Below are 27,664 nucleotides of genomic sequence, written 5' to 3' on the forward strand. Positions count from 1 at the left end.
TATTCTATGATTCTATGACTTCTGCAGGGGGAGGCATGCTGGACAGCGCCAAGGATTGGGGAGACAACCAGGTGTGAGCCCAGGGTGCAGAGAGAGCTGGGGGAGGGTCTGTGTGTCTGTAACACTTCCCTGTCCACTCCCACAGATGGAGTCCAAGAGAGATAGGAAGGAGAGGACGAGAACCCCAGTACTAAAGAAAAATAAGGTGCATCCTAGCTGGACCTGGGGCTCTGTGGGGTTAATACCAGTGGAAGGGACAAGAGTCTCTTGTGCAGCGTGACTATGCTGGGTGCAGGAGCAGTGGGGTGCTTTCCAATTGTAGCTGTGACAACATCATGCAAAGGGGGTTCAGGGTAAGCCCTGGGGTGTGGGTGATGCGAGAAGGAGAGCCTAGCCATCACGGCAGATTGTGATGATAACTTTTGTTTTTCCCTCTTGTGTTGTGTTTGGCACCAAGGGGAAAGAAATGTGGGGGTGGAGAGGGAGGGGAAGAGGAAGGAGTCCAGCCCAGTGGTGAGATGGAAAACGAGTGAGAGCAGAAGCGTTGTTGATGCCAGGCAAGACAATCACCAACGAAATCATGCTGCCCGAGCATGGTGAGATTTTCCCAGGGCCCCCCGAGTTGCCCGAGGCCCCTGGGCATGGGCCCCCTGTGCGTTAAGCCGCCACTGCAATGGCTGCAGGGCTCAGGATACCGCTTCCCAGCATGCCTGGAATGCCGGGCGGAGACGGAACATGCGGGGAGCTACTACCAGAGCCAATCAGAAGTCAGCGCTCGGAGACAAAGGGGTCAGTTTACATTTGGTTATTGGCTGTTGGGGGAGTGGAGCAGAGGGAGCCAATCAGAAGCCAGCGCTCGGAGACAAAGGGGTTGGTTTCCATTCGGTTGTTGGCTGTTGGTGGAGTGGAGCTGAGGGAGACGCGTCACAGCCTGGGAGGTGCCCATTGACACTCAGACCGAAGACCCGGTAAGAATCCCTTTTGCTTGTTTTCCTTGTGAATTTCAAGCCGGCCAAGGAGCACAGGGCAGCATCAGCCCCTAGAGAACTGATACTCAACTCCCATTCTGCTGCGCAGGGGCTGGGAGGGAGCTGGTTGGGGCGGGTCGGGCCCCTTGTCAATGCTGTGATTGTTGATGGGTTACTAGTCTAGTTGCTCCTGTTCTTTCCTTAACCCCAGGCCTTTCTTCCCTCTGCCCAATAAGCTCCCTCACTTGTTGTGTTGTTACTGGGAGATTGTGATAGATTTGTACCCTTGTGCCTGGATGACAATCCTAGTCTGTTATTGGGCACCAAACACTTCCCCAGGGCACAGCAGCCCTTGTGACTCAGGCACTAGGAGGGGCCCCCTGGGGTGGAGTCAGCAGGGGCCAAGAGAGTCCTGCACTTCGGACGGAAGAATCCCATGCACCGTTACAGGCTGGGAACCGCCTGGCTAAGCAGCAGTTCTGCAAAAAAGGACCTGGGGATTACAGTGGACAAGAAACTAGATATGAGTCAGCAGTGTGCTCTTGTTGCCAAGAAGGCTAATGGCATTTTGGGCTGTATAAGTAGACGCATTGCCAGCAGATCAAGGGACGTGATCATTCCCCTCTATTCGACATTGGTGAGGCCTCATGTGGAGTACTGTGTTCAGTTTTGGGCCCCACACTACAAGAAGGATGTGGAGAAATTGGAAAGAGTCCAGCGGAGGGCAACAAAAATGATTAGGGGGCTGGAGCACATGACTTATGAGGAGAGGCTGAGGGAACTGGGATTGTTTAGTCTGCAGAAGAGAAAAGTGAGGGGATTTGATAGCAGCTTTCAATTACCTGAAGGGGTTCCAAAGAGGATGGAGCTCAGCTGTTCTCAGTGGTGGCAGATGACAGAACAAGGAGCAATGGTCTCAAGTTGCAGTGGGGGAGGTCTAGGTTGGATGTTAGGAAACACTATTTCACTAGGAGGATGGTGAAGCACTGGAATGGGTTCCCTAGGTGGAATCTCCATCCTCAGAGGTTTTTAGGGCCCGGCTTGACAAAGCCCTGGCCGGGATGATTAAGTTGGGGTTGGTCCTGCTTTGAGCAGGGGGTTGGACTAGATACCTCCTGAGGTCCCTTCCAACCCTGAGATTCTATGATTCTAAGGACCCAGGTTCCATCCCCCCTGAGGCAAGACAGGCCCATTGCTGAGAGGCTTTGTTGCCCCAGACTCACGGCTGCTCCCTGCTCAGTTCCAGGATGGACGTGCTGAGAAGGTATCTCAGGAGGAAGGTGGCCCCGGAGCCAGAGGGGACCAGCTGCCAGCGTCCCCAGACAGAGAGCTGCCCCTCCATCCGCATGGCATGGGAAGCAGGCCCCGGCCACCCCAGGAGATGGTCCTGCTCGGCCTTGCTCACTGGGAGGAAACCAGCCCCCAGGGCTGGTGCTGAGCAGAGAGAGACAACATCCAGGCCGAGATGGAGGTGGCCTAAGTTCAATCTGGGCAGGCAGGACTCAGCCCATGGCAGGAGCCAGGCAACGCAGCTCTGGGTTTGCTTCTGCTGGAAGGCCTGCCCTCATCCCAGCTGCGTGGGCCAGCAGGAGGCATTCCCAGGGCAGGAGCTGGGGGATCGCTGCCTCAGCTGCTTAACTGTTGCCGGAGAGGAGAGCAGCTACTCTCTGGAGGTTCTCTGCAACACGGAGGCTGAGTGGTCCTCCACTGCAGGTGAGGAGACCCCCTGGGCATGGGGAGGAGCAAGGGCCATTAACACCCAGTCGCTCTGTCCCAGTCATTGTGGGGATCCCAGCCCAGGGGTCTGGCCAGAGCCACGTGAGCTCAATGACATCAGCGGGAGTTGCAGAGCCACCCCCTGCAATGGGGCATGGGGGGAGCTTCTGGGAAGTGGGTCCCTGATGATTTGGAGCAACTCCCAGGGAGGATGGGACAGTGAAGGGCCCACTCTGCCATGGGGCCACAGGGCTGAGGGTCTATGGGAGGGGCAGTGTGGGGAACTCTCTGCCATGGGGCTCTGGGACTGAGGGGCAGTGTGGGGATCTCTCTGCCATGGGGCCCTGGGACTGAGGGGTCTGTGGGAGGGGCAGTGTGGGGATCTCTCTGCCATGGGGCCATAGGGCTGAGGGTCTGTGGGAGGGGCAGTGTGGGGATCTCTCTGCCATTGGGCACTGGGGCTGAGGGGTCTGTGGGATGGGCAGTGTGGGGATCTCTCTGCCATGGGGGCATAGGGCTGATGGGTCTGTGGGATGGGCAGTGTGGGGATCTCTCTGCCATGGGTCATTGGGGCTGAGGGGTCTGTGGACGGGGCAGTGTGGGGATCTCTCTGCAATGGGTCCTGGGGCTGAGGGGTGTGTGAGAGGGACACTGTGGGGATCTCTCTGCCTTTCGATGCTTACATGGGAGGGAGAAACATTAAATCTGCTCTCCCCATCCCTTCTCACCCCTGTCCTTCCTCTTCCCCCCTCCCCAGCAAGAGTCACCCTCTGCCCTTGTCTCTCTGATGCAGAGACCCCCACAGACCAGTCAGAGAAGGACTTTGCCCCTGAGGAAAAGACAGAGGAGGATGAAGACCCTGACACAGAAAGAGAGGAAGAGGAGGAAGATCTAAAGACAGAGGAGGAGGAGAAGCAGGAAGAGCAAGTCCTGATTAGTGAAAAAGAGGAGGAGGTGGAGGAGCTAGTGATGAAAGAGGAGGAGAACATTACCACTGAGGAGGAGGAAGACCTGGACACAGAGGAGAAGGGGGAGGAGGAAATATCTATAGAAGAGAACAAGGAGGAGGATGAGAACCTGTTTGCAGAAAAGGAAGAAGAGGAGGAGGAGGAAGAGGAAGAGGAGAATGTGTCTGCAGAAAAGGAAGAAGAGGAGGAGGAGGGGGGGGATGTGTCTGAAGAGAAGGAAGAGGAGAATCTGACTACAGAAGAGGAAAAGGAGGAGGAGAACTTGTTTGCAGAAGAGGAAGAAGAGGAGGAGGAGGAGGAAGAGAACGTGTCTGCAGAAGAGGAGGAGGAGGAGGAGAATGTGTCTGCAGCAGAGGAGAGGAGGAGGAAGAGAACTTGTCAGCAGAAGAGGAGGAGGAGGAGGACCTCTGCACAGAAGAGGAAGAGGACTTGATCACTGAGGAGGAGGAAGAAGAAGGTAAAGGAAGAGGAAGAAAGGAACACCTGATCATGGAGCAAAAGGAAGAAGAGAAGGACCTGGCCATGGAGCAGGAAGAGGAGCACCTGCCTGTGGAGGAAGAGGAAGAGGACCTGGCCACAGGAGTGGAGCACCTGGCCATGGAGCAGGAGGAAGAGGAGGAGGACCTGGCTCCAGAGGAGAAAGAGGAAGACCTGGCCATGGAGAAGGACCAGGCCACAGAGGAGGACAAGGAGGATCTGGGTCAGGAGGAGGAGAAGGGAGAGGACCTGGCAATGGAGGAGGACGAGGATGTGGCCATGCAGGGGGAAGAAGAAGAGGCGGAAGAAGAGGTAGAGGACCTGACTATAGACTAGGAGGACCCAGGAATGGAGGAGGATGAGGATGTGCCGATGCAGGGGGAAGAAGAAGAGAAGGAGGTGGACCTGGCAATGGAAGAGTAGGAGCAAGAGGACCTGGCCAGAGAGGAAGATGAGAAGGAGGAGAACCTGGCCACGGAGAAGGAGCAGGAGGAAGAGGACCTGACCAGAGAAGAGGACGAGGAGGAAAAGGAGGAGGAGAACCTGGCCACAGAGGAGAGGGAGGATCTGGCCAGAGAGGAGGAAGTGGAGGAGGGGAGGACCTGGCCATGGGAATGGAGCACGTGGTCATGGAGAAGAAAGCAGAAGAGGACGACTTGGATGAGGAGGAGGATAAGGAGGGCAAAGCCAAGTCCTCCTCCACCTCCATGGCCAATTCCTCCTTGCCCAGATGCATAATCCATTCCCATTGCCAGACTCTTGCCCGCGGTGACAATGAAGGAGCAGGAGAACTTCTGGGCTGCACAGTCGGGTGTCACGGGGACGTCTGTGGGAGCCATTGACAGTGTGTTCTGTGTGGGCCATTTTCCTTCTCTGACCCAGGGGTTCTCTGCTCCCAGAATCTCAGCCAGGGAGGCCACCCTGCAGAATATGGCCCCGCAGTTTGGTGATGGGCTGCAGGAGTCACCACGTAGCTGTGCAGCAGCCATAGCACCTGCATTGACCAGGGACCAAAACCTGCAGCCCTCACAGCCCAGGCTGCCCCACGGATGGCAATGGGAGTGTAGCCTGGGCAACTAGCTGCTGGGCCAGGGCATATAGAGAGGACTCAGAGATGCAGCAAACCAGTGGGCAGAGAAGTGAAGGAAGTAAGGGAAAGAGGAGAGCGAGGAGATCGGGGGAGCTGCTGCAGTCAAGGGACCCCAGCCAGAAGAGAGAAGCTGGGTGGGTTAGACACACAAAGTCCTGCATCTTGGCAGGGGTTAGACTAGATGAACCTTGCCAGAGGCGGCGAGTTATATGGGCCTGTGGTGCCGGGCTCCAGCAAATTCAGGGCCTCGAGGCCCGGCTCCACCAATGTTCAGGGCAGGGTTTCTCCCCAGCCCGACCTGCCACTCCCACGTGCCACCCCAGAGCATCCCCGGCCCTGCCTGCCACCCCACGTGCCTCCCCGGCCCTGCCTGCCACCCCACGTGCCTCCCCAAGCGTCTCTGCCTGCCCCTGCATCTCCACACTGTGCTCCCTCACTGGCCGCTGCCACTGCAGGCTGGGGGAGCGGCGCTGGGGGCAGGCTGAGGCGGCTGCTGCGCCTGTGGAAGTAGGAGGCGCATGGCAGCCTCCCGCCCCACCAGGTGACTCCAAGTCGAATCTGAGGGGAGGGCTTATCCCGGTTGGACCTCCTGAGCAGCAGCCTGGTGGGGCCTGGGTGAGTGTCTTGTCCTGGGAATCCTCCCCTCTGGCCCCCCCCCCCACCCCCCGGGCCGCCTTCCTGCTGCACCCCCAACGCCGCATCCCAGGCCCCGACCCCCACCCAGCCCCCCCCCCAGCCCCCCCCCGCCCCGGCCCCGCCCAGAGCCTGCCCCCACCACGCACCCCCCCTCCCACCCCCCGCCCCCCAACCCCCCTCCTGCACCCCAAACCCCTGTCCCATCCCAGACTCTGCACCCAGAACCCAAGCCCCCTCCTGCACCCCAACCCCCTGTCCCAGCCCACACCCAGCACCAACCACCCAAACCCCTCCTAGAGCTTGTGCCCCTTCTGCACCCAACCCCAACCGCCTGTCCCAGCCCAGACCCTGCACCCAGCACCCAAACTCCCTCGTTTGTACCCTTTTCTGCTCCCAAACCCCAACCCCCTGTCCCAGCCCAGACCCTGCACCTAGCACCCAAACCCCCTCCTGCACCCCAACCGCCTGTCCCCGCCCAGACCCGGCACCTAGCACCCAGACCCCTCCTAGAGCTTGTACCCCTTCTGCACCCAAACCCCAACCCCCGTCCCAGCCCAGACCCTGCACCCAGCACCCAAACTCCCTCGTTTGTACCCTTTTCTGCTCCCAAACCCCAACCCCCTGTCCCAGCCCAGACCCTGCACCCAGAACCCAAACCCCCTCCTGCACCCCAACCGCCTGTCCCAGCCCAGACCCTGCACCTAGCACCCAAACCCCCTCCTAGAGCTTGTGCCCCCTTCTGCACCCAACCCCCAACCCCCTGTCCCAGCCCAGACCCTGCACCCAGCACCCAAACTCCCTCCCAGAGCCTACACCCCAAACCCCCTTCTTCACCCAAACACCCTCCCTGGACCTTGCAGTGCCTTCTAACCTGATGGGTCTATAATTCTTTGATTCTAGCATCTGTCACCTAAAAAGAAGGGCTGGCGTGTCTGGATTTCCTCCGCATCCTCTGCAGTGAAGACAGAAGCAAGGAACTTTTTTAGCTTCGCCGCAGTGGCCTGGTCTTCCTGGAGTGCTCCTTTAGCACCGATTGCCTAGTGGCTTTGCTGACCGTTTGGCAGACTTCCTGCATCCCATGTACCCCCTCCGCAAGCAAAAACAAGGAGCGCCGCCCCCCCTCCGAGCGTCACACCGCCCAAGGCCCCGCCCCCGAGCGTCACCCAAGCCCCGCCCCCCAAGCGGCGCCCCACCCAGTCCCCACCCTGAGCGGCGCCCCACCCACATCCCCGCCCCCCGAGCGTCACGTCGCCCAAGTCCCAGCCCCCCCCAACACGGCACCCCGCCTCCTAAGACCCGCCTCCCCCCCGCGCCGCCTGGCCAAACAAAAAAAATAAAACCAACCCCCGAGTGCCGCCCCCTCCCAAGGTGCCGCCCCAGCACGTGCTTGGTAGGCTGGTGCCTGGAGCCGGCCCTGATCCCATGTACTTAACAACCCTTTGCTGTTAGTTGTTGTGCCTTGGCTAGTTGCTCTTCACGTTCATTTTGGCCTCTGCCCTATACTTTTCATTGGACTTGCCAGAGTTTACGCTTCTTTGTCTTTTCCTCACTAGGATTTGACTTGCCAATTGTGAAAGGTGCCTTTTAATGATCTTAGAAAGGCTCTAGCGGCTGCACCAGCGAGCCTCTCCTAAACAAGGCCTGCCATTTTACTTGCACCTGGCAACTACTCCAGCAAGCACTGGAGCTGTTTTGCTGCAAAAACAAATTGGCCAGGTGAGACCGATGGCCTATGGTTCCAAAACTCTCAGTGAGGTGGAGGCGAGGTTTTCAGCTTGCGAACGTGAGGTATTCGCCCTGGTATGGTCCCTAACACATTGGGAATATTTAAGTGGCACAGCTCTCATTGTGGTGAGGACATGCCATACTCCAGTAAAATATGTCATCTCTGGAAGAATTAATGAGGAAGGGTATCCTCTCCCGGCTGGCGGGATGGACTCTAAGTCTGGTCAATCGGGATATTCGTACTGAGAAGATCCCCATACGAGAATCCTTCCCTATGCTCCGATTACGCAGGAGATGAGCACGAATGTCCGTTGCCAGATCCTGATTTAGACTTACTATCTCCATTCTTCTTAGCAACATCCTGGGAAGAAGTACAAGGAAAAGGGTTAACACTCTGGGCAGTTGATGGGAGTGCTTGTCACCACGAAGGGCATCCTGTTGCAGGGTTTGCTGCAATCCAGGAGGACACAGCAAGTGGTGCAGGGTGCGGTGAGGCCGCCGTCAGCACAAGCTGCACAATGAATTGCGGTCCTGGCAGTATCGTCTGGGGTAGCACCTGAGGAAAACATCTGTCTGTGTTCTGCTTCTAGTTGGGTGGTTCAAGCCCTTCCCATCTGGAAGAAAAGAGTTCAAAGTAAAAGCCCATACGAAGGGGGTCGGTTCTGGCCACGCTTGACAATCAGGCCAATCAGCTAGCAAAACAAGCTGCTAGGTTAGGATCAGCATATACATGGGATAAGACCCAATTTCAGCTGCTGTAGTTAAGATGCCGTCTCCAGATGTGTCAGCAGGCCATGGCATCTTGACCCTGCAAAAACAGGATAATGATCTCCAAGCCCTTTTAACAGCAGGGAAACATCAAGGATATGTAAGGACAAAAACGGATTGATTATAGCAACATCACCAAACTGTGAATTACCTGTACTGGTTATGCCAATAACTCCACGAAAAGAACTAATAACTGTAGCTCATGGCCAGGGACACTATGCTGCGTCCAAAACTTTGGAACGGGTGTCTAAGTGGCGTGGTTGCCTAACATAAAGGAGGAAATACTGGAACAAACCTTTTCTCGATTTGGTATCCCATCAGAAATAGATTCAGACAGAGGACCACACTTTGTGGGTGAAGTCACAAAAGCGCTGTGTGCGGCCTTAAACATCAAACAGCGGTTGCACATAGCTGCTCACCCGCAAAGTCTGTTATCGTCGAGAGGCTAATAGAGCCATGAAAACTGCTCTTAGAAAAGTAATAGATGTGCAAGGAAGGGATTGGGATAGCAAACTCCCATATATCCTAGCGGCCATGCGATCTACTAGAACTGTGTGAGGGTTTTCACCGCACGAGATGCTAACTGGGAGAATTATGCACACCCCTGAACTTTAGTGGGTGGGAGGAGTTCCACCGGATGAGTACCTTCCCAGGGTGCAAATAGACTTATACATGTCACAGTTGCTAGACACCATCAGCAGTCTTCAACATCGAGTAGCTCCTCAACTAAAAGCTAATAACCAAGTCATTAGTGCTTGGTTAGGCCACATTAATGATGTAGGATGGGTGGTTGGTACAAAGGTAATGTTTAGGTATTATATAGAAAAGGCCATGTCCTTAGTCCTCGTTGGGTGGGTCCAGTTATCATAACAAACGGAGCAAGTGCCTCTGTATATCAGGTTCAAATACCAGCAAAGAAGGGGATCAAATTAAAGTGATTCCATAGCAGCCAGGTAAAGGAATGGAAAGGAAATCAACCCATTTAACTGTGCCAATCATATTTTCTCTTCCATTCCTAGATCGACATGACCGCCATCATCCTATTCTCTATGTATATAGGTTGCACTGTATTTGTTAAGGTTTGGTTAATTGATTTGGTTGAAGGTGACCATCTGTTCTGTATAACAGGGAGTCATTATGCCACAGAGGATCCCATGGCCACCCTGGATCCTTTGGAACAAAATGACCCCATTTCTGTTTTAATGATCAAGGAAGAACCGTGCTGTGTGCTCAAGTGGGTCAAAGAAAGATCAAACAAGGCAGGTATATTTCAAGCAGTAATTTCAGAAATGTGCCTTAACTATCAGGCTGCACCTGTGGGATGCAGAGAAAAAACAGAAATGTCATGTAAGTGGGATATAGTAAAACCTCTTTTGGGAATTGTACCAAACTTAGGGTGCCCAACAGTTCTCAGATTTGCGGTTGCATTAAATTGGAAGTACCTGAGCATGTACCATGGGGTGGGTTTCTGGAAATATATCAGCTCCTTGGGTTCATGAAAGACCTAGTGCCATGTTCAGAATTAGTACTCCAGCACAGTCCTTCCTTCTCGGCTCTCAATGTACTGTTGTATCCACACCTTCTTGCGATAGTTCGTCTATGCAGGGAAATGGATGTAAAGCAGGAAGAGTCTTTTCATTGTAAAACTTTCTACTGCAGTAAGATCAAGGTTAAATTTTCCGTAAATAGTTAGACTTGTATAGGAGGTTTAAAATGAATGTTACAACGGCAGACTCTGGTAAATGGTCTATGGTAGGTCCGTATGGAATAAGAGTATACCAATTTGTTTTGGTTCTTCCTTCTCCTATTCCTAGTTTAACTGGTCCCGTGGTAATTAGGGAAGAAGCAAATCAAACAGTTATTACACATCCCCAGTCTGCGATAAGGAATGTTTTAATCAGCACTACCCCCTCTGTAATACTATGGTTGTATTTGGGTTCAATGCAAATTTTTCGCCATGTGACAATTTATTCATCGGGTGGGTCATAATTTGGCAAAGCCACAGGTGTCGGCAGTTACATCTTTTTAAAACAGGTGTAACACTGACAAGAGAGAAATGTTAATTTCAGTATACATGTTTGCGAATTATTCTGTATAAAAGTTAAAATAAGTTCTGTAAATCAAAAGGCCATTTTGTTTTGGTAAAAGGACAAGGCGACCTCCATTGGGGGTCAGGTTCTTGTTCCTCAGTACCTAGAAAAGGCGGGAAAGTGGGAAGAGCAGGAATCTGACCTTGCCCAGCAACAGCTCCCTACAGAGACCAATGAGGGGAGGGGCCAGGGGCACTGGCTCTTGAGCTTTTGAGCTGTCAGAGGTGCAGGTGGCTGCTCTCTCTCCTGGTGCGGTACAATCTTGCCACTGGCTATGGGCCTGCAATAGCTACTTACTAATTAAGTTGGGGTTGTTTGTTTGTTGTTTTGGGAAAGCAAACTTGCATACACGGACCTGGTCCGATTAGTTAGATCAATCGTGCACTCAGGACGACCTTAAAGCGGGTTAGGGTGGGAGTTAAGATAGGGATACGTACCTGTCTGTTTCATCTGTTGTCCACGGTCAGTGTTCACTACTGGCTTCTCTTTTCTGGATCCTGCACCCCTTTATCGCTGATGTCTGTAAAGATAGAACATCTTGTATTATAAGTGCCTGTGTGTTATTCCGAATCTCCAGAATCATTAATCCATTCCCCTTTCCATTCCTTCCTCTCCCCTTAGCAAATAAAGTGTTGTTGTTTTATTTTATAGCTTTGTGTGTGTGGAGTTCATTAAAGTCAGCTCTGATAGATGGCCTTAAAAGGGGGACTCAGCGGGAGATAAACTGTAAGGCTCCCCGAGATCTTCTGATCAGATCGGCCTAGAGAGATAAAAATCCTTATGCTTGTTGAACCTCATCAGATCTCTTTTGGCCCAGTCCTTCTTGAGAGTGGGAAGGAGCTGGGACAGCAGCTTAAAGCCACATCTCCCCAGGGCAGCACAGCACAGCGTGCAGCGCAGGGGGCACATTTCAGTTAGTTTCACTTTGTGCAACTTAACCCTGAGGTTCTCAGCCCTGTGAATGAGACTGTGGAATTACCCAGCCCGTGGGAAAGACTGTGAGTGTAAAATATTCCCCAGGGTTGTTCCATCCCTGGGGGACCATCTGCCTCTGGAGGCTGGGGATGGAATCAGGACCTTTCACTGCCAGGCTTCTGCTTATGACCAGGACTACGTCAGCCGTGATCAAGTCTAAACAGTGACTTCCAATGAGCCTTAGCCCACCGACTGTTGTTAACGGGCAGGCGGAAAGGCCTCAATTTACAACAATGGCCTAATTTTGGGTACCTCAGTTTCTCCCTTTGAACTACAGGACTGCAGGAACTTGTTCCAACTGCAGCCACAGCTGCATGTGGAGTCCTTGGGCACTGCAGGTGTCCAGCCCCTACGCATGTAAAGGCAGGATCCCATATTTGGATCTGACATCAAGAGACATTCTTGAAATCTGGCCCCAGCCCACCACTGTGCTCTGCCTCCCATGCTGCCCAGGGTGGGCCAAAGGGGCTGTAGGGAAGGGGTAAAGCCCTCCCCCACCCTGGGAAATTCCTCCCACACAGGTGCCACTTGTGCCTCCCCCCAGCAGCTGTAGGCACAAGGAGTGCTCGGGAGGGGAGCATGGACAGGCTGGAGGGGAGGGGTGGAGCAGGGATAGAGGGGTGTGACCAGGGTGAAGCTGCACCTCAGTTTTATACAGGGCCGCCGAGAGGGGGCAAGAGGGCAATTTGCCCCAGGCCCAGGCCCGCAGGGCCCCTGAGAGTTTTTCGGGGCCCCTGGAGCAGGGTCCTTCACTCGCTCCGGGAGCCCCGGAAAACTCTTGCGGGGCCGGGCCCTTGGAGCTTCTTCTGCTCCCGGTCTTTGGCGGCGGGGAATCCTTCCGCTCTGGGGTGGAAGGACCCTCTGCTGGCGAATTACTGCCGGCGGGACCCGCCGCCGGCGTGCAGCCCGGTCTTCGGCGGTAATTCGGCAGCAGGAGTCCCGCCACGGGTCTCCGGGGCACTTCGGTGGCGGGTCATGAAACGGAAGGGCCCCCCGCCACCAAATTACCGCCGAAGTGGGGGCCCCTGCCGCCGAAGACCCCAGGCCCCCGGAATCCTCTGGGCGGCCCTGGTTTTATACCCTGGCAAAGCCACTAACACCATTAAAATGAGTGCAGCACACTACTCAGCTGAGCTGCAACCTCTATATTAACCATGTAGTTAAAGTGCTGCAGCGTCGTACTCAGGAACTATCAGCATCTGCAGCACCATCTCTGCTCAGCCCAGCTTCCCCAGCACAGCTGAATTCCCTCCTTCTCCCAGACGGCTGCTTTCCCGACTCCTGCCCCAGTCCCCTCAGGCTGCTCCCAGATCCCCTCCTGCAGTGGAATGGACACGTGGCCTGAGAGCCCTGGACACTGGATTTCTCTGTTCACCCCACACCATGGACCCTGCAGGAGCGCTAGTGCAAGCTCCCCTCACCCGCTGCCCTTGATCACTGGTTTGCAGCCCCCAGCTGGGGGAAAGCTCATTCTCCATGGACCAATGAGTCCCTGGTCTCTCTGCTGGGACTCACAGACAGGGAGAAAATCGGTGCAGGCCTTGCTGGGTGTGGTTACGGGTGACAGGGTCACCTACCCCACTAGGGCCCAGGCCGAGATCCCAGCACATTCCACGCTAGCCCCTGACCTGCCATCAGATGGACTTTCAGCTTCTGTCCCTGTGGTGGGGGGAGGCATTGGGTCATTGCCCTGGGGGAGCTGCTGGGCGAGGGAGGCGATTTACCTGCTCACAGACCCAATGGGCTAGTTTTACTTTGGTTATTATAGTTGAAAAGTCATGGAAGATGGGAGAGATTCCAGCAGACTGGAAAAGGGCAAATGTAGTTCCCATATGAAAAAGGAAATAAGGACAAGCCAGGCAGTTACAGACCAGTCAGCTTAACTTCTGCACCAGGGAAGATAATGCAGCAAACAATTCAGGAATCCATCTGAAAACATCTAGAAGATAATAGGGAGAGAAGCAATAGCCAGCTTGGATTTATCAAGGACAAGTTGTGTCAAACCAGCCCCCGATAGCTTTCTTTGACTGGGTAACAAACCTTGCGGATGGGGAAGCGGCAGATATGGTTTATCTAGACTTTAGGAAGGCTTTCAATGCAGTCTCACATGACCTTCTCCTTAACAAACTAGGGAAATACAACCTAGATGGAACTACTCTAAGGTGGGTGCATAACTGGTTGGGAAACTGTTCCCAGAGAGTAGTTATCAGTGGTTCACAGTCAGGCCGGAAGGGCATAAGGAGTGGGGTCCCACCATGCTCAGCTCTGGGTCCAGTTCTGTTCAATATCTTCATTCATGATTTAGATCCTGGCATAGAGAGTACAGTTACATAGTTTCAGAGCAGCAGCCGTGTTAGTCTGTATCCACAAAAAGAACAGGAGTACTTGTGGAACCTTAGAGACTAACAAATTTATTTGAGCATTAAGCCACTGAGCCATCCCACCCCCACTCCAGGGGCAGCCATGTGCTGGGGAATGACGCAGGGCAACAATTTCCCACCTACACAAGGACAAATCGCTGCAGATAACACGGGTGGAAAATGCCCCTCACGAGAGAAGATTTTAAACTGACGTTTGAGACTCATGGGGAGAACGGGGGAAATCGGGGGAGACGGGAGAGCTGATCATTGGAGGGGAAAGGGGGGAAATCGCCCCAGATTTTATAGCCCCGTGTGAGACACTGAGCGAGAAAAGGGGCAGAACTAGAGAGAATTTGTATCGGGGGCGAGAGCCAAGTGGCACAAACAGGGACAGGATCCAATTAACCCCCCTCCCCCCTACCCCCGCCCACCACTTCTCCCCCCACTTGGGAATTTCCTGGCTGCACAGAGACAGTTCAACCCCCCCTCCCCCCCGCGTCCCACTGACCTTCCCCCCCTCCAACTCCAGCTTCTCCCCTCCCTGCCTGACACCCCCCATCTCCCCCCACACCACAGGGGATCCCCCCCCGCCAGGCCCCAGTCTCTGCCCCCCAAATCCCAGCGATGCCGGGGGCAGCTCCTGCTGCAGCTCCACTGGGGCTGAGGCAGCTCTGAGGCTTCTCCCGGGTTCCCCGGGGCAGAGTCACTTTCCTGCCCAGCCCCAGTGCCCCCCCCCCGGGGTCTCTCACTCCCCGGGGGCTCCGTGGGAGGCTGGACACCAGGGATGCAGGACGGCAGGAATGGGGGTGACAGGCCTCCTGTTCCTCAGTCTCACGGCGGGACCCAGGGGGTTCGTCGCTCTCCGGCTCGGGAGCACTGGGAAGACCCGACCGTGGAGGGGCCGTCGCTGGGGGGGGGACGGCCCCGCGCAGGCGCTGAGCACGTCCTTATATCACTTCTGTGGCGGGAAAAGGGCTGAGGAGATGGAACGCTGAGGGCTGGTTTTGGCGGGAAAAACCGGTTTGGACTGGTTTGAGCCTGTCCCCTGATGGTAAACAAGTCCCCTCTCAGAGATGGAGTCCAGGGGTCAATAGTTCATATGCTCCAGATTGGATCTTATTTTAAAGCCAGTGATTTACTTCGTAGACATCTTATTAACCAACTAATGGAACCTATTCAACAGTTCATACTTCTCACACCTAACAATGAGATAAAAAAAAGAACACAGACAAGCCTTGTCAGTAACAGCTAATGTCCCAACTGGGACGCACGTGAGCTTGTTGCAGAGCTGCTGCTCAGGGATGGGAACCTCCTGGCACCCCAGCCTCCAAAATCACTCAGGCTGCACTTTCTGCACGACTAGGTGCTGGCTGAGGGGGGCGTGGGTGGTGGCCTCTGCTGCAGGTGATGGGAATCGCAGGTATTTAAAGCCATGGCCTAGAGGAGGAAGTGCCTAACTCCAGAGTCTGCAGCTGCCTAGGGCCAGGGCTGAGGATTTAGAGCCCCTAGTGCTGCCGTTGCAAGGTTCAAGCACGCTCAGCCCTGGCATTGCCACCCCTCCTGCGGCTAGTAGCTGCAGCTGGCTAAGGCTGGCCTCTGGGAACTGGCCCCATGGCTGTAGCCAGAGAAGCTGCAGGTGGCTCTGTGACTACTGGGGCCATTAAGCTAGAGCAGCTAAAGACACTGGAGTTCACCTCAAGGAACAGAGGGCACCAGTAGGACAGGAATGTCAAGGGAGCAGGGAAGGAGGGAGCAGGTCAGGCTGGCAGAGGGAGCTTCCAGCTGGGTGGGAGCATTTCCAAAGTGGAAAGGAAACAAGTATGGGGAGAGGTGGTGGTGACCAGGTAGCAGACTAGCATGTAGATGGGAGCAGAGGGAGAGAGGCTGGTGGCTTCAGATTCCCAAGGGCTCAGTCCTGACTTTGGGGAGATGGTGTTTGCAGGTGGCTGGTTCACATGGCAGGATGGGGGCTGGGGGGGGGGATCTGTCAGAACTGATCAGGTATCTGCTGGCTTTAGAACTCTGAGCTGAGACTAGGACCACCTGCCGTGACTGGTGACATGGGGGGTACTGGAGACATGGCTAGAGAAGGTCTGAATGAGGAAGGAGATAAATCTGTGGGGAGTTTCCTTGATCACTATGAAAGTTCTGCTCACTGTGGACACTGGTAAACCCACATGGGTGTACAGCTCAATAAGAAAACCCGGGGCTGAGGAGCTGTGTATGGCAAGGCGTACAGTCATGTAGGGTGTGTGATCAAAATGAAAAATGTCTCTGAGGTTCAGTACCGGGTCTCCTATGGCACCAATGGCACTGCCCCACCAGGCCCACACTCGGAGCCCACAGTGACTACATAGGGGCCTACAAATATGTTTGGTGCAGGGACCCACAAAGGCTAATCCGGTCCTGACTGCCTGAGCACTATTTCAGCCTCACATTTTTGGGTGGACCTCCTACAGTGGGAGCTGCAGAGCCCTCCCCAACACCCCCTCCCTCCTGGTGTTGGGAGGAACAGGAGAAAGAACAAAATAAGCAAGAGAAGAAGAGAAAGGAGGGAGGAAGGGATGGAGGAAAATGTGAAACAAAAAGGACAAACCCTAATGTCCCCAGTGATTCTAAGGGACAAAATCCCAGGTGCGCAATAAAATTCTGCCTCTTTAAGCTCGTGTTTTCCATGCCTAGAATTCAACTCTCACCAGATGGATCAGACTGAACAGGTTTCAAACCTCCAGGAGGCTCTTACCTTCTAAACAGGGACGGCTGTTTTCTAGTAAAATCACTAAAAGGGAAGGAGAAAACTCGAAAGAGGTTCCTCCTGGCGCTCACGTCCATGAACCCGAATACTCTCTCAGTCCTCAGAGAGAGACCTGGAGAAGGAGAAGGAGACCTGGAGAAGGAGACTTGCTCCAGTAAAGCCACAGGGGTCTCTGAGGTTTCCCTGGCCCCTCGCCCCTGTCCTGCCTGGCTGATGTCAGCATCTCTCTGTGAGGTCACCACCTCCCACCACCTTGGACCAATAGGCTGAGGTCCTGCAAAGGCCTTTGTGATGTCACTGCCACACCCCTCCCTTGCTGGGTTAACGTCCTGCCCTGGCCAGGCACTTTGCAGGTTTGAGCTACTCCTGTGGATCACCCCACTCAAGGAGCGTTCGTTCTAGGCAGCAAGCCGGCTAGGCAGGGAAACATCAGGCGCTGCTCCCAATGCTACCCTCAGATTTTCAGAAATTAGTCGACTTTATGGCAGAGACCATTAGAGCATCTAATCTGACCCCTGTGTATCGCAGGCCTCCTGTAGGACACAAGAGCTACTTTTGGGGCAAACACATTCCATAAAGGCATCTAGTCTTCATGAAATGACATCAGGAGATGGAGAATCCACCACTTTCCTTGGTAACTTGTTCCTGTGGTGAATCATCCTCGCTGTTGAATATTTGTGCCTTAGTTGTAATATGAATTTGTCTCTTTTCACCTTCCAGCCATTGGGTCTTCTTAGGCCTTTCTCTGCTCGATTCAAGAGCCCTTTAATACCCAATCTTTTCTCTCCATTAAGGCACTTCAACACTTCAATGAAGTCACCTTTCAATCTTCTTTTGAGAAGCTAAACAGGTTGAGCTCTTTCAATAGCTCACTAGAAGGCATTTTCTCCAGCCCTCAGAACTGTGTCACCTCCTGTGACATTACTGACATAATCTGTAACTGTATAGATCACTGTTGCGACCACTGTTCTATATTCGCAGCCAATATTGTAGAAAGGTTGTTGTGTAAGAGGTCTATGGAGAGGTTCTGATTGGCTGATTATAATGATGCTATCTCTAGATGTGTATCATTTTTGTAGTTGATGTTATGAATATTGGCTCTATGCTGCCCGTATTTCAAACTTGTGCTCTGCTTCCAGGAACACCCCAGCCAGACAAGTTGGTGTCAGTTCTGCCTAGCCTGCTTGATGGCCCATTACGGACCATCAGCTCTACAGTCGACCCACTGAGAGAAGGCAGATACACCTTGTGACTCAGCAAGCTATGGAAGGACCTGCCTATGGACAGAACTCTAAGGTTTTTCTATGCCATGTGCTTTTTAAACGGTCTGCATGTTGCTTGCAGGCTCCTAACACTTGCCACAGCAGCTCCTTTTAACTTCCATCCAACCATCTGTACTTATGCCGATAGGTCGACTTTAGGTCTTTAACTTTGATTGGTAGCTGAGAAGATGGTAAATTGGACAGAAACCCGTTCGACAAACCTCTTCATTTCCTTGTTATTTCCTGACTTCTTTATTCATCACCTTTTCCTTATTTCCCAGCAGATTGACTAGATCTGGGTGCTAGCAGGGGGACCTGATGGGCTCCTTATTTTCCAGTTTCTTTCGGAAGCATTGAACTTGCCAGGGCACAGTCAGATTCTGGATGCTCATGGAAATGTAACACCTCGTGCTCAGCTTTAGTTCTGTTTCTCAGCTCTTTTGGAAAATCGATCTTTAGTCTGACATGCAGCATCCTTGCATTAGGAGATGGCTAATTAATAAGACCACAAACCTTGGCAATCAAATGGAACCTGAAGTCCATAGAAGACCCCGAAAGGCCCTTGGGGAGTGGAGTGCAAGTTGAGGAAGACTTCCCTGCACAGCTTCTCTCTCAATTCTCGTTTTCCTGTATTGAGCACAAAAGTCGGGAATCAGCTCAGGGTAGGGTTATACCATGTGTGTGCAGTGGTTAGACAAGAAACAGCAAGGAACTGGACTGGTATGGAGCAAAACTATCTTATGTGTGCCTGATAACTGTACGTTTGAGAAGGAGCAGAAAAGAGCATTGGGGCTGCGGGATAGCGCTTGCATAGGCTTTCTTTGGCCTGTTTTGCTGTAAGAGTAAAGTGAGAGATTGTTAGTCACAGGTCAGTGGCTGGGTTTATGCAAATTAGGAGTGTACAGGAAACCAGCAAGAGGAAGGAGGGTGAAAGACTTCTCTGTCTTTGAACAGAATTGTGTGTTAAGGGCTCTTGCTTTGAATTCTTCCAGTGGAGTCATTTTGGGAAGTGATCATCACTTGAGTTACCTAGTTATCAAAGTTTTGTGAATGGTGTTTGGTGTGTGTCTGGGAGCTCCTCGTGCTGAAGTAGAAAGCAGTGGGAAGAGCGGCTGCCTAGCATTTGAGACTCTTAGCATTGTTTCTCGGCTCCTTGGAGCTAAGATCAAATGTAGGAGCTAAGATCTGGTTCAGAGATATTTACACAGAGTACGTCACGGCCCACCATCAATGCAAAGAGTAAGCCGGCATGATTTCACGCACCCATAAGGCTGAAATGACCTGTAAACTTCCCTGTTAGACTTTATTTTTTGAGCCTTAAACCAACCACACTGAACTCTGCCCTGTGAGGATCATCCTATCATCATTACCCATTTGGTTCATTTATTTGTGCTCATGACTATCCATAACCTGTTTGTATGAGTGATGTACCCTCACTGCTTGTTGGCTGTACCTTGAACTCACCCACCATATACCCCGCATTGGGGACATGACAGACTGTGTATATGTATGTGCCGTCCAATACCCAAACGCTAATATCCCCCTACAGCCTGTATCCTACCCCCAATGACACAATAACTGACTCTTCAAACATTTTGTATCGTTTATTTTTAAATATGCTCTAATAAACTTTAAATTTGCTTCTTGGCTTTTTGAGCTCAGAGGGGTGAGTAGTCTCTTGGTCTCTTCAAGGCTGTGATCAAATGTCTTGATGTTTTGGTCTTTTGGCCTCGAGATGAAAACCTTATCTGTGTCTGGGGAACCTTGAGGTAAAAAATATTATCTAAGTTATATCTGTTCTTATCAGTTTAATATCTGATAGGTCCTTTGTTGGAGGACTGTATGTTAAATTTATTTTTGAAACAAGGGGATGGAATAGGAGCTTGCTCTGTCCACCCCATGCATTGACCTGGTATTGCAGTGTCTCCAGGACCAGTCTCTCTTCATTTTGGGAGAATTGTCTGGTTAGAAAAGCAGAAAAGTTTCACTCTAAAGATGCTGATTTGAGAAAAAAAATTTAAAGTAGTTGAAAAATCAGGCCTCTTTAGCACTTTGGTTTCTTCATAACAACATATTGTTAAAATTTCTTGGGAGTGTTTTCTGAGTCTACAGATGTGAGTTTCTTTGTCTTGCTGGCAGGGCGGCTCTAGAAATTACACCGCCCCAAGCAGGGCGGTGCGCGCCGCCCTTCCCGTCCGTGGCCGGGGCAGAAGTGTCTGCGGCGGGTGCGCTGGTCCCGGCTCTGGTGGAGCATCCGCAGGCATGCCTGCGGGAGCTCCGTCGAGCCGCGGGACCAGCGCACCCGCTGCAGGCATGCCTGTGGGAGCTCAAGTGGAGCAGCGGGAAGAGGGGACCCGCCGCAGTCTTGCCTGCGGCAGGTCTGCTCGTCCCGGGCTCCGGTGGACCTCCGCAGGCATGACTGCGGAAGGTCGCCGGAGCCAAATACCGCCCTGCCCCAACGCCGCCCACGCGCCTGCTTGGCGCTGGGGTCTGGAGCCGGCCCTGCTTGCTGGAGGATTGTTTTAAAAGCTGAGATTCTTCTGTTTGCTGTGAGTCTTTTCAACAATATGAGGATGAATGCTTTCCAGACTGAGGTCTGTTTGGGAGATGGTTGGTTGGGGCGGGGTTCTGTGTGTGTGGGGACACACACAGATTGGCAATATTCGAGGTCACATGTATATCAATAACTGGATGAGTTACACAGACTTCTCCCCACCCAGCCTATGTTCCATGTATCTTGACTGGGCCTATCGCCCACCATCCCAGAGCAGAAGCATGAAGCCTGAGCCCCACCGCACGTGGGAGGTGGGAACTCCCACTGGTTGCCTGCTCCTGCAGTGTTTATGACTCCGGAAGGGGTAGGGACCAGCCCCTGCAGGCAGCCCGGGGAAAGAGCCGCTGCTTTGCTGCCCTGACTCCCCTCAATTACAGCCCAGGAGCCTGTGGCCACAATAAAAGCCCCTGGTGGCCACACTTGAGAAATGCTGGAGCCTCACAGTAAACAAATCCCAGCAGGTTAGTCACTCCCTGTCCCCCACCCTGGGAATTTCCTGCCCTCTCCCACCCAGACCAACCTTCCTGGAAGTTCCCACCCCCTATGGATTTACTTCCCTTTCTCCCGCCAAGGAACCCGCCAGCAACTCCTGATCATCCCTCCCTCAACTGGCTCCACCGCAGCCATTTCCCTTCCCCGGCCCCTGGGAGGACGGAATGAGCTGGAGCAAAACATGGATGTTGCACTGCAGCCTGTTAGGGCAAAAAAGGCAACTGGGGACATGTCAGAACAGGAAATAATTTCACAGCACAATTCCCCCCAGGCTCTTTCCCTGCACACGGATATTCCAGCTTGTCCTGCATGTGACAGAAACATTCAAATCTAGGGCTGGCAATTAATTGCCGTTAACTTACGCTATTAACTTAAAAAAAATCATGATTAATCTGTTTTAATCGCACCGTTAAACAATAGAATACCAATTTAAAATTACGGGATTATATTTTGTTTTTCTACATTTTCAATATATTGATTTCAGTTACAACACAGAATACGACGTGTGCAGTGCTCACTATATATAGTTTTATTACAAATATTTACACTGTGAAATATAAAGTGCTTTAGGGCAATCTCTGTATCATTAAAGTGCAACTCGCATATGTAGCTACTGCTCCCCCCAATGTTGGGCTGTGCCCCCCTAGGGGGCTGTGAGGGGGGAGCAAGGAGCGACATCGGGGCTCCCTGCCTCCAGGTCACCTTCCCCACCACCTGGGCGGCATAAGGAGAGGACAGAGCGCAGCAGCCCAGCCCCCTCCCCCGCTCCGGGACCGCCCCTGGCCGCGAGCGGGATTCGAATCCCAACGATCGCAGCGCGCGCCCGGGGGAGCGGGGGGGGGGCAGCGAAGCCTGGGGCCGAGGGAACCGGCGCCTCCCACCACGCGCCGAGTCTCTGTCCCGCGCTCTCTCCGCCAATCAGGGAGCGGGGAGGGGCGCGGCGAAGTGACGAGTAACGGCCCCTCCTCCAATAGAAGGTCGCGTGTAAGAGAGAGAGAGAGAGAACTACGCTTCCCAGAGTGCACCGGGAGGGCCGCGTTGCCTGAGTAACCTGCCGTCACCTCCGCTCTGAGACGAGCCAGGAACTTCAACTCCCAGCCCGCCCCGGGGCGCCGCCGTCCTCCCCAGCCCAGGTGAGGGCGGGTCCCTGGGTCAACCTGACACCTCCCCCCAGCGCAACTCCTCATCCCCGCCCCGCCCCCAGAGAGCCCCGCCCCCCGGTGCAGGGTGTGACGCTGCCCCGCGCAGGAACGTGCTGCGCCGCTTCGCCCTTCCCCCGCACAAAGCGGCTGGTGGGGCGGGGCCAGGTCTGGCTCTGCCCGGGGCTGGATCCCCGTGTCCGCCCGCAGGATGTTCCCGGCGCCCCTTGTAACCCCGGCTGGGTGAGCGGGTCCGGGTGGGTCCGCGGGCCCAGGCACCGGCCGCGTGTCACCCCCGACTCCCGCTGCCCCGCCCCGCCCCTGCCCCGGGAGCCCGGCTCCAAACACCCGCTGCAGGGACAGCGACACCCCAGACAGACCCGCCCCGGCCGGAATGAGTCCTTCCCCAGCCCCCAGCCCCGCTGTGCCCGCCCCCAAAGCCCCGCCCCTCGCTGTGCCCGCCCCAAAGCCCCGCCCCTGCCCCGCTGTGCCCGCCCCAAAGCCCCGCCCCGCCGTTGTGCCTGCCCCTAAAGCCCTGCTCCGCCCCTTCCCCAAAGCCACCCCGCCCCCCATACACCCAAAGCCCTGGCCCCGCCCCCGCCCCCTCGGTCACTGCCCACCCCGTGTGGGCACCAGCACTGTGCCGGGTCCTGATGGGAAATTGTCACGCTGGCCCAGGAGAGACGTGTGTGTCCCTGCTGCCTCCTGCTGGTGGGGCTGAGCCCCACTCTGTGTGTGTGGTGGCTTTGTGTGGGAACTTGGCAGATAAGTATGTGAGAGCTGAAGTGTTTTAGACTTCAAGGTCGAGGCTAGTTTTTATCTGCTGGTAGGCAGTAAATAGGATGATAAGTCAAACAGGTGTTAGGATGATAATTACCCTATGGGGTTACAGCTGCGGCTGTGTAAATTTTGTTAACCAATTAGCAACTGCTTGCTTGCCTGCTTCAAGAGTATAAAGATGTATGCTGGAGAGAAATAAGAACCTTTGCTGCCAATCAAACTGACTGAAGAACTTTGTTCACATACGCCTGCGATGCAACAAATGGTGACCCTGACGTGATTGAATGAGGACAGTGTTGGTGGCCTGAACTGAAAGGAGAAAAGAGAGGCGCACCTGAGTCTCAGTGTCGGCGGCTAGGAGCCGCAGGGCGTCCGAAAAGAGGCGCACCTGAGCTCAGTGTCGGCGCGGCTGCAGGGCGTCCGAAGAGAAGGGCGCACCTGAGTTCAGTGTCGAGCGGCTAGGAGCCGCAGGGCGTCCGAAAAGAGGCGCACCTGAGCTCAGTGTCGAGTGGCAAGCCGCAGGGCATCTGAAAGAGAGGCACACCCCAGCCCAGAGGTGAGCAGCTAATATGGGAACCACTGCATCAGCGGAAAAAAGGACGGTGCATGAATGTTTGATGCGCATCGCGGAGCGGCAGGGAGAGAAGCTCCCCTCTACTACGTTATCCCGTCTGCTACGATGGGGACGGAGAAGGGGACTTTCTGTTCAACCAAGTACAATTTTGATAAAACTGTTTGGGAGCGGCTGAAGCTCCGAGCTTTGGAAGTCGGTGGCTCAGGGCGATAAGGAGGCCTTCTCCCTAGGTCCAGTATGGAATAAGGCGAAGGAGATAGTAGAAACTCTCGAGGCCGAGGCAGGAGTGCAGGTGGCCCTTTCTGAGCTTTGCCGCCCAACGCCCGGAATGCCTTCTGTGTTGCCGGTTGGAGCCAGAGAGTTTTTCGGTGGTGAGGACACGGTGATACCTTTGGCTTCCAACCCCTACCCTATGGATGATGTTGCCCCTGCTACGGCCGCTACCCTCCAATGTGGCTATCGGCCCCGACATGATTGATCCTGCTACGGTCCTGTTACCCCGATACCGAGCCTATGGAGACAGCCTTGCCGTATGCGCCTCTCCAAAGCCATGCCGTGTCCACGGACCTGGTGCCACGATTGCGGGGAACGAAGGGGGCTCAGGTGGAACATGTGCCAAAGCCATATCCCGATTTGACTACGTTTACTCAGTCTGATGCCTTCTATAAGGAGATGGAGCGCCAGGTCGACAGCTGCAGCATATATGTGACAAGTTGGACCAATTGGAAGGTCTTCCACCTGGATCATCGCGATCGCATCTTCACAAGTGCTTTCATTCGACTCGCCCCGCCCCGCCTGGCCCCGGGACCTCCAACTGGGGACCCTCCGGATCCGGTACAGCGCTGGCATGGGGTTTAAGAGAAGCCATCCTTGAAGGTCTAACACCTGAGGCCTTTCCGGTGATTACGCCAGACCCTCAACACCCTAATCATAGACGGTGGGCCCCTTTGGACTGGAAGTTGATCCGTGAGGCACAGAAATCGATCATGGCTTATGGACTAGATAATCCGTATGTACAGTCTATCATTGAACAGGTATTTGCTGGCCAAGCAATGTGTCCGTATGATGCGATTAAGCTAGCTGACATGCTTCTTACACCTACACAGAAATTGTTGTGGAAAGATGATTGGGCTAAGAGAGTTGACTTGGCTCTTGTCCATAATTTGGATTTACGGATGATGATCCTCGGCGCGTGGCCACTGCTGATACGTTTTTGGGAGCCGGTCGCTTTGTTGACCCGCATTTGCAAGCCCGCCTCGATCCCGGATCCTGCAGCAATCGCAGGAACTGGCTTTGGCTGCCTTTTTTTTAAAGCGGTGCCCCAGATGGGAAAGCCGAGCCCTCCCTACGCTAAAATTATGCAAGGCCCATCGGAACCGTATTCCACCTTTTGGATCGCCTTCGAGAGGCTATTGATAGATCTCTAATCTGACGCCCAGAGGCCAGAACTGCAGTTGGACTTGATCTGCAACCCAGAATGCAAATCCCACTTGCACGCCGTATATTAGCCACCTTGCCCAAGACTGCGACCTGATGGAAATGATTGAGGCATGTGGTAGGGCCGCTATGCTTGAGGAGGACGGATAAGGCAGCAATTTCATGCTAAGGCACAGGCCTCTGCACTGGCCGTGGCATTACAACCCCTGCTCGGGCGACAGCGGGGGCTAGAAAACCTACCCGGCCAGCCGGCCTGTTTTAGTTGCGGAAAACCGGGCATTTCAGCGGGACTGCCCTATGCAAAATGAGCAGCGGGCCTCTGATGTGTTACCTGAAGCTGCAACTGGCGCTTGCACACGATGTGATAAGTTTGGACATCGCGCGCCGACTGTTGGGCGCGTTACAAGAAGGATGGAACACTCACTGCCGGAAGCGGATCACGGGCGCCCACCGGAGGCGCGCTGACGACACAAGTGCCTCCAACCAGCAACCCGGCTGCCTGGAACACCTCACGGGAGCAACCCGTGGCAGGTGCCGGAGTGGATTTGGCCTGGCGGCAGATGTAGTTTTACCAGACTTTGACGGGTTCAAGTTCTTCCTTCAACACCGATGGTCCATTAGGATTTGGACTGAGTGCCCTTTTGATCGGCCGCTTTCGTCAACATCAAAACAAGGTATTTTTGTTTTGCCTGGCCTTCCATTGATGCCGATTATCAGGGAATATTGGGATAATGGTACGTGCCCTTTGTCACCCCTGTGACTATAACTGCTGGTACACGTCTTGTGCTGTTTGGCGGTGTTGTTGCTGCCTTTCTTTGTGCGGCACTCAGTTAATACCTTTCAAGGGATGTGTGCCCGATCGACCCCGATTGACCGCGGGTCTCGAGGGTTTGGATTCACTAGCCCTCCCAAACTGCCTTTGCTATGGACATCACTTGCATGCAAGCCCACCCAAACTGCTCAGCCAGGGAGGATCCGATGGGCGGCAGATCACTCAGGAAGCTCTTATGGGGGATACAATGCAGAGTGGGGTAACTGAGGCACCTGTGACGACAGAGGTAGAAGATACTGTGTTTACTCTTGCAAGTCAGAGCCCACTGAAGCGGTTGCAGCTGAGGCCCCATGCAGAATGATGTAGGAGATGCGCCATCTAACCTAGTATCAGAATGCCCAGGGGCAGTTGTAAATGGGGCCCCTCTACAGGCGCCATGTGTCACTCAAGAACTGCCTGTGTGTAGAAAGGAGACGAAGAGGAGCAAGAGAATTTAGCTGTACAGCTGGCAGATACTAGCTCACTCCATTTTAGTACTTTGCAGGAAAGCTCTGGGGCTCAAAACATTTGTTACCTGTTACAGCTGCAGCAATTGAAGAACAAATCATTGCAGAAACTGCCAACATCTATGGAAACCTCAGCTGAAACTTTAAAGCCTTTAGAAGCAGTGCCTGGAAAACTATTTCCTGAACTAGTCCAAGATATTACCACTGCTCATTCAGGATTTGAGGCTGCAAACAGTAGGGACTGAGAAGGAAACTGCAACAGTGTCAGTATTAGAGATGACTGCTGCAATGGTGGATGGAATGACTGAGAAAGCAACAAGATGTACACACCCTGAGCCTCCCTGGAGAACAACTGCTTGGTTAGCTGTGCAGGATCCCGTTTGTTTGATCCTCCCTGATTGATTTAATTGATTGGAAATAATTTTTGCTTTGCCTGAATGTATAGGATGGTGTCCTGATAATTTCCCCCGTAGAACTTGAACTACGATGGTGGTGGAACAGAGGAAGAAAAAACACTCACATCATTGATATTGCAATGTCTAGAAATTCCTGACTAAAAAGACATTGAGAACTGACCCTGGTAAAGAAGCAAAGAATTGCATACACTGGCAGGGAAGAAATTTGGGACTCCTGCTAAAAATGTGGTATTGATTGGATTTTGGGATTTATTTTACAGGCTGCGCCCTGTGTTGTGGAATTTTTTTAGCATGTATTGCCCTCCCCTAATTGGATTGTAAATGGTATTACCCATTTACTACTCCCCTGTTTTTTAGGAGCCTAATTGTTTTTTTGTTTTTAAAGTTTGAGAAAAACTCAGCCAAAAAGGTTTGTTGAGTATTCTCAAGAGAGGTTATGCAGGTGTTATTTAGGCATAAATTTAGGTAATTTGGGAGAATGGCTTTGAATTTATGTGACCCAAAAGAGTACCTTTATGTAAAGTGCTTTGGATCCAGGCCCAGAGCAGTGCACGCAAATAGATAGAGAAACTTGAAGAGGAAAAAGGATCAGGCCCAGGCGGCAAGACAACAGACAACAAGCTTGGAAAAACTGGTTGATAACTTTGAGGGAGTGTAGTTGATAGAAAAGGTAATTAACTACAAGCGAGTGAATGTTAGAGCAGAGTAAAAGTTAACTCTGTGGTTGCTAAAGGGAATAATAGCTGAATTTTTGTAAAATGCTGAGAGAAAAGTTTTAGTGTTTTGAAATTTTTATGTAAATACATGTAGGCAAAGAAATTAGTTTGTAATTGTTTGGCTATGAATAATTTTTATTTGCATTAGCTGAAGAATGTATATTGTGCTATGTAATTGTAATTGTATTAGGCTACGGGCATATAGAGTGGTGATTTTTTTGTGTTTAAAAGTAGAAGCTAATAAGTAAGAACCCTTAAGCTGTGAATAGCTTTGAATTCAGAAGTAAGTTAGGATGCACTCAGCTACTGTAAAATGATTTAATTGATGATGTAATTTTTCTTTTTGGCCTGATGGTATTAAGGGTATCTGTATATTGTATGATGATTGCTTGCCCAGTAGGGGTAGTTTTGTTTTGTTTTTTAGATATTAAGAAAATTGGTGTTAGCTGTATAGCATTTTATGTACCATGCATTTATTTATGGAGTTA

General features: G+C 53.1%; 1 long non-coding RNA gene and 1 pseudogene across 1 annotated transcript; one reads left to right on the forward strand and one right to left on the reverse strand.

Moving 5' to 3' along the window:
* Positions 1-8,049: 8,049 nt before the first annotated feature.
* On the reverse strand, positions 8,050-11,236 carry LOC120385138. Its single transcript, XR_005589290.1, has 3 exons — positions 10,876-11,236; positions 9,791-9,945; positions 8,050-8,194 (listed from the first exon to the last, which is right to left on the reverse strand). It is a non-coding gene; the product is annotated as an uncharacterized LOC120385138 (long non-coding RNA).
* Positions 11,237-19,529: 8,293 nt separating this feature from the next.
* On the forward strand, positions 19,530-19,736 carry LOC120385236 (annotated as a pseudogene).
* The last annotated feature ends 7,928 nt before the right edge of the window (positions 19,737-27,664 follow it).

Source organism: Mauremys reevesii, linkage group 17 (assembly GCF_016161935.1).
Source record: "Mauremys reevesii isolate NIE-2019 linkage group 17, ASM1616193v1, whole genome shotgun sequence".
In the NCBI taxonomy this organism is placed as follows: domain Eukaryota; kingdom Metazoa; phylum Chordata; order Testudines; family Geoemydidae; genus Mauremys; species Mauremys reevesii.